General features: G+C 43.9%; 1 protein-coding gene across 1 annotated transcript in view; it reads left to right on the top strand.

Annotated features, from left to right (window-relative positions):
• The window catches only part of FAM110B (family with sequence similarity 110 member B), a 190,778-nt gene that overhangs the window by 389 nt on the left and 184,862 nt on the right, over positions 1–5,527 (top strand). The gene's annotated exons all lie outside the window — the stretch shown is intronic.

Here is a 5,527-nt window from a genome sequence, read left to right as displayed (position 1 = left end):
GTAAGTCTGGGCCGGGAATCCGGCCCGGGCGGGGGTCGGGCGGGTGGCCGCGCGGCACCCCGACTGCGCACAATGCCCGAGCCGCGCGCGGCTGGAGCGAAGCCGGATCCGCCTCTAAGCCTCCGCGCCCGCCCTGGGTGTCCATCCAGCAGGGCCGGGGAGCCGCACTGGCCCGGACGGACCCCCCCGGCCCCCCGGCTCGCTGGGTGGGCCGCGAGAGGAGGCGCTCGCTGCGCGTCCGGACTGGGCAGGGAGGGAGGCCGGGCAGGGGCGCTGCGGAGCCGGGCGGGCTTGCGGGGCGCGAGCGGCGGGCTGCGAAAGCGCGCCTGCCGCTTGCTGCTGAAGCACTGTGTAGGCGAAGGCTGTGGGGACGGCTCCTTGCGTCGTTCCCAATCTCGGGGGCTAAATACCTAGGGGGTATCTGTATGTCCTAATCGCCGTCTGGGAATTCTTGCAAGAGATGCAGATTCAGAGGCTCTGAAAGTTTGTTTTTGGTTACCCCCTCCAGCTGCACTCATGGTCTCGATCGTCTCCACTTTCTTTGAAAGCACACAGATTTGAAGTAGAATGAAATTATCCTTGGCTCATTCGTGCCGCGGTCACCCAGCGGAGCTCATAACTTGGCAGCAAAGCTCGTGCAGGCTGTGGGAAGCCGCCGGTGCCTGCTGCCCAGCCTAGTGCCCTCTGATTGTTGTTCGAAGAGGAGTGCGTGGTGGAAATGGCAGTGACAGTTCTCCCTCCGCGCAGGCTGGTGGGGAGCGTAGCAGAGATAACTTTGCTGTGTGCTTCAGTTACTCGGGAAAGTGGAAAGAAAACACCTGGTGCCGGCTTTTTAACCCTTTCATGTTGTTATTCAGATTCCAAAATGAATAGCCACAAAAATGAACAGGCTGTCTTTGCTGCCTAAGATACGGGCAAACTCTGGGTTTTTCCTCACGGCCATATCCTGTGCAAAATCTGGCACACATCTGTGACAACATTGCGTGGCTGGCATTGTAAGGATTGCAAACTGGTTTGTTTTTGAGAAGCGGAATGTGATAGTAGAATGCGCATCTTTGCAGTATAAATAATGACTTTCATTGTCCTCATATCCCCTGCTGGTATTGAAGTCCCGTATATAGCCTCTTCTCCCCAGTTTACACGTAGAGTCTTTCCATGGAAAATACCTGTACTAACCCGTGCCTGTTTTGTGACATCACAGCCCATGGTCTTTCAGATGAGCTAATGATTAAGCATAGTTATTTTACGTAAGGGCGAGGTCATGATAAGCCAGACTTCTTTGTCCATAATATCCCATTGATTTATCCCATGGTATTTAAGTTGCGACTATAGATCTTGTAACAGTAGAGTCACTAATTGAACAGGGAGGTGACCATGCTTTGTCAGCCTGATAATCTCTAAAGTGCTTGGAGCAGCGCCTGGAACACAGTGCTAAGTAAGTGTCACCTAGTTTTATTTTTAATTTTTATCATCAGTCCATGTGTTTTTCTGTTTGGAAAACAGTTGTTTTGTTTTTCAGATCGCAGCACTTTTAAGTCATGGTCTATTTTTGTCTCGTTTAATTTTAGATCAGAATTGAGGTTGAGTCGTTTTGCTTATGACTGACAATCCATTCTGTGTGTCATTCTTACGTACAGTATACAGCAGATCTGTAAGGGCAAAAAACACAGTCCTGAGCTGTCACATCCAGGTACTTTTCATAATAAGGAGACTTAATTATCCTTAAGGGCCTAAATGTCTAAGGAGGAGCCTAGACATCGGGGAAACGTGGCGTCTGGACCCCATTCTGAACGCCCTCATTCTCCAGGTGGACAATAATACTTCCAGTTACTACTTGAAATTCTACCGTGGTGGCACAACAGTGGGGTAACTCCCACTTGGTCAAAGGTAATAAAAGATAAACATGATGTATATACATCAACCAGATCTTATCATTCTTATTTGTTCTTCCAAATCTTTCAAGCAGCCTAGTTAGCTAACATAAGGAAAATGAAAACTACGTACTTGCCATGTGTCCATAACCAGATGATTGTGTTTGCCACCTAGGTATTTTAAAAGATTGCCAGGGATTTACTTTCATTTTGGGGTCCTCCCCCATGCCCTTTTAACTTTGAAATGATATCTCTCTTATTCCTCAACAGTTTACTTAGCTAATCAAAGACATGGCTAAACTCTTGGGGCCCTGCAGTACCAAAGCTGCTGTAGGCACAGTCTGACAGTAGGTGGTGCTGTAGGTAATGCTGGTGAGCAGGGTGCATTTGTGGTCAGGTAGAATTGGAGGGGTTAATTAGTATTCCTATTGCTTGCCCTCTCCCCCAAAATATGCTCTCACTACACAGGTACCATTTAACAGTCTTTTTAGGAATAAACTTTTTAAAAAGTCTCTCCTTTGTATTTCCACCTTTTTTGGACTATTTACTCGGCCAGGTTTTTCTTCCCCAAAACCATAGTATTCCAGGTGTTAAGATAGACAATGCTTCGTAAAAGTCTTATTTAATCACCTGTACTCTTTACTCTTATTTTTTAATGATAGGTTAAGGTTGACCGTTCTGAGCCTAGAGGATCTCCAACTAACCTGGACTTTTATTTTCAGTACTTAACTTGCAAGAGAGAGAAACAAATGATAAGAAACTCAGTTGCATCATGACTTTAAGAAAACAGCTTCTCATTTACTCTGATTTTTACCATTTTTCTGAGTCCCAGTATGATGCAATGAGCATTGATATTCAGGATGAAGACTGAAGCTCTGCAAAGCCATGACTCATCCAAGAAAAATATATTCATTCTATTTAGTAGAGCACAGAGGGTAGGGAGTGAATAAGAAGGCTCAGAACCAGGGCTCTCTGGACTGTAATCCGAGCTAGCTCTGTGGCTGGCTGGGGGACTGGCCTGGTCGTGGGCAGTTGACAGTGGATTCTCTTTATTCCAACACAGGATAGTTGTTATCTTCTTTCTTCGGGTGACATGAAGTAACTGGCCGAGTCACATAGCTACTGAGTCGCAAAGCTGCGATTTTAACCCCAAGACAGAGTGCTTGTGGAACCCGTGGATCTTTTCACCACACCATGTGGACTAATGTCTGTTTTGCACAGTCAGGAGGTGCTCACTGCATTCTTTTGGGGTTTGATACCGACAAGTCTCTTTGTCATAACTCAGTGACGTGCTTTGAATTTCCTGAGTAGTGTTGGGAGTCTAAAACAGGAGAGAGGAAGCTCATTTTGATGTTCAGAGGTAAACCCCTGAGATTTCTCAATACTTACTAAAGATTGCTTATTTCGGAAGGACTCAGGAGAAGGCTGGCAGGTTTAACTTCTTTGAGCTATGTAAAGGCCAGTGCAAATGGTTTAGAAGATGAAGTCGTGCTGGGTCCGATTTTGACTTTCTTGCTCAGGTGACCTGGTGAGAGTCCTAGCCTCCCCTGTATCCACTAACTTTCCTCCCCTTGGGTTAAAGGAGCTTTATTCGTTTCCATCACTTAACTACATCAAACAATTAAATACATTACAATGATTAATGAAACACCAGATCGAACTCCTTTGACGTATTCTTTTTTTTTTTTTTTTTAATTTTACACTTTAGCCAGAGCTTGATTTAAATTTTAGTGGTCATTTTTGTATTGGAAACATTCTAGAAATACAAAATAGTAGCATTGGGCAATTATTCAGAAGAGAGCACAAATTTTACCCAAAATGTTTACCCAAGAAACTAAAGGTAGCATTGATTCTGAAGTTTGAAAGCATAAGTTAACAGGATCATTCACATGCAAGGTTTTGGAGAAAGTGGTAAGAAGTACCGTTTCTCATTACTTGTGGTTGTCATCACCTACACAATGAACTACAGATAATAAAGGTATGGGCAAGGCTTCAAAATGTTTGCAGAATACATTTTCCTCCTGTTTTTAAGCCTGGGTTTGTTTTTTAGATGATCTCTTGTGGTACAAGGTTAATGACCTTAAATCATGCATATTCCTATTATGACACCTTAGCTTTCCTCCTTCTTGTGAAAGGGGACTGCATGTCATGTTTATGTTTTTAACATTTCAAGTCTCATAAGGAGAGTCACATAAGAACACAGCATTCAAAGACATAAGGCTGGTTTTTTCTTTTTCTTTCTTTCTTTTTTTTTTTTTTTGAAACTTTTTAGTAATTAGTAGATGAAGCAATTGACTTCCTCTTTCCAGTATGTTTGGTGACAAAAATAGTGAACATGTGGATGATTAAACAATTTTAAACTGGAAGTAGCACAAAAGCTGGGATTTTTAAATGGTAAACACTTCAGAGGGAAGTCCAAAGGTGAATAGTAAGCAAAAGGAAATAAATGTCATTTGGCAGACAGGTTTCTAGAATTATAAGAATTCCGTGGTATGTTTTATACGTCCAAGCAAGATCAATGGGTTTTGAAATTGTCCAGCTCCAGATAAAGCTTTTAAAGATACAGTTAGAAGCATATACGAAATTTTTTAATGGTTTTGTTGTAAGGCAGAGCATTTGCTCCTCAAAAGCTCCACTGGAAGTTGTTTGTGTCTGTTCTTTTCCTTTCTTTCTTTCTTTTTTTTTTTTTTTTTTTTTGGTCTTTTTCAGGAGGAATCACAGATAGGCTTCAACATAATCATTGCCAGCATTTTTTTTTGTTTTTTTTTTTGTTTTTTTTGGTATCATTGTCTGGAACTTAATGAAAAGAAAGTAATTATGAGAAAGAATATTGTTTGGTAATTTCTTCTATTATGATTATTATGTTAAATGGATATTTTTAGAGCATTCACTGTGCGCCTAGGTACTAGGGATAAGTAGTGCTCGAGAAAGACTAGGTTCTTGCCCCCTTGGGGTTTTATAGTATCAAGTGGAGGAAAAAGGTAATAAAGAAATGAAAAGTTAGGGTTTTCTTTTTTTTAAAGATTTATTTATTTATTTTAAAGAGGGAGAGCACTCATGTGCATGTGGGTACACTCAAGGTGCGGGGCAGAGGGAGAGAGAGAATCCTCAATGCATACTCCCTCCTGAGCACAGAGCCCAACATGGGGCCAATCCCATGATCCGAGATCATGACCTGAGCCGAAATCAAGAGACAGGTACTTACCAACTGAGCCACCCAGGTGCCCCTTGAAAAGCTAGTTTGAAGCAGTAGTAACTGCAGTCTGGAATGAGGGTGGCATTCCCCGCTTGGTTGGGTGGTGTGGGAGGGCTCCAGGGAGGTTGTTTGAGCTGAGACTTACATGGGGGCGAGGGAGAGGCAATCTCTGCAAGGTCTCAAAGATCCTGAGGCGTCCTGAGGCAGGCAGCGCCTGCCTTTGTGAAGAACAGGAGATAGCATCAGAGGAACCAGGTCAATAAGGCCTTGCAGACCCCAGGGGGTGGGGGGGAAGGGAGGAATTTCTGTTTATTCTGAAGCAGTGGGAGCTGCTGAGGGTGTGACACAGGAGGGCCAGGCTCTAGTGTGCAATCTGGCAGCTCACATGGCCTGCTTATGGAGAATGGATGGCCAGAAAAGAGTGGAAGTGGGGAGACAAAAAGCTGTCATGGTGACCAGC

Source organism: Mustela nivalis (assembly GCF_964662115.1).
Source record: "Mustela nivalis genome assembly, chromosome: 2".
In the NCBI taxonomy this organism is placed as follows: domain Eukaryota; kingdom Metazoa; phylum Chordata; class Mammalia; order Carnivora; family Mustelidae; genus Mustela; species Mustela nivalis.
The sequence above is the reverse complement of the archived record's forward strand: the minus strand, read 5'-3'. Positions and strand labels throughout refer to the sequence as shown.